Source organism: Apteryx rowi, unplaced genomic scaffold (assembly GCF_003343035.1).
Source record: "Apteryx rowi isolate R43461 unplaced genomic scaffold, aptRow1 scaffold_398, whole genome shotgun sequence".
Lineage (NCBI taxonomy): Eukaryota > Metazoa > Chordata > Aves > Apterygiformes > Apterygidae > Apteryx > Apteryx rowi.
In genome coordinates this window covers 249,854-251,462 of record NW_020450507.1, presented here as the reverse complement: position 1 = coordinate 251,462, position 1,609 = coordinate 249,854, and positions in this window count along the sequence as shown.

Here is a 1,609-nt window from a genome sequence, read left to right as displayed (position 1 = left end):
GGCTGTTGACACCATCTCCCAGAGCATTCACATTTGGAAACTAGGGAATTACGGGCTGCACAAATGGACTGCTAACAGTTTGAAAATTAGCTGGACTGCCATGTCCAGTAGGTGGGCAGTAACAACTGAAGTACCTCAATAGTCAGTGCTGAAACTCATGTTGTAAAACTTCATCAATGACCTGGATAATGAGACACAATGCATCCTCAGCAAATTTGTGAACAATATTAAATCAAGGACAGTGGTTGATGCAAGCATTACAACAGAGGTGCAATCCAAAGGGATCCCAATAAAGCTGAAGGTCTGGCAAACAGAAACCTCATGCAAAGATCTGCAGTTCTCGGGGTGGAACAGCTGCATGCACAGGCAGGGAGCCTGCCAGCTGAGTAGCAGCCCTGCAGAGAAGGCTCTAGGAATCGAGTCAGAGGACGTCGAGCTGAATGTGAGCCAGCAGCGTGGGGCCAACTGCATAATGGACTACACTAGAAGGAATGAGGATCAAAGAAAGTTTTAATTCCCCTTGTCTTGGCACTGGATAGGCGGCACCTAAAATATTGTGTCCAGTTTGGACCTCCCAGTCAAGGAGGCAGGTGGTCAAACTGAAGGATCCACAAACAGGCTACCAAAATTGTCAAAGTCTTAGACCACCTGCCTCGTATTGAATGGTTCTGGGAGCTGCACTTATTTAGGCTGGCAAGTGGGAGGCTATAGCACAACCTAAAAGAAACCCACAACTTTTAGAAGAGCAATTACAAAGTTGATGGACCCAAATTCTTTTCATGAATAGCAAATGGCCTAGGACCAGTGCCCACAAACTGCGGCTCAGGTGTGTAGGTATGTCAAGTAGGCCAATAAAACTTTTACCAACAAGAAACTCACATATATATATCGCACAGAAAGGAACCAGTTATTTAACCTTTTAGCTCTAGGTGACAAGAGTTGGGCCCTCTAGTTTAATCCATGACCTAGCAGAGCTTTGCTCTGTTGCTTCTTGAAGAACTGGCTGCATAAAATAAAGCTGAGTAACAATTCTAAAATCAAATTGATGGCTTTCTCTGTGGGGAAAGCCAGAACTTAGACCAAAAGACACGCACATTCTTCTAGCATTTGAAGCCGCATAGCTAGAAACGATTACAAGAACACAAGTACTACCCTATGGATAAGGGAAGAGTAACAAAAGCAAAAAAGAACAGAAACAGCTCTTTGCTGTGCTCATAGTATTTCAGATTAGTAAGACAGAAAATAAAATGCATTTAGCATTTTGAGAGCAACAAACACGACTTGCGCCATCGCTGTATAAACAATTAATAGCGTTTGAAAAAAAAAAAACCAAAACACCGGCAGATTGTGCCCGCCACAGTCACGCCCCACGCGGCGGGAGGGCACCGGGGGACGCGTCACTTCCACCGCGCCGGGCCGTGCTTCCGGCGCGTRGGGCGGGAGGTGGCGTGTTCCGCGGGCTGGCCGCTCGCGTCCGCCTCGTGCCGTGGGACGTCCCCGTTCTCCGCCCCCCCCACGCCTGCCCACCCGCGCGCGGCCCCGCGGCCGTTGAGGGGCCGTTGGGGCCGGTCTGCCCTCGCGGCGGGGGAGGCCCGCGAAGGGCGCGGCG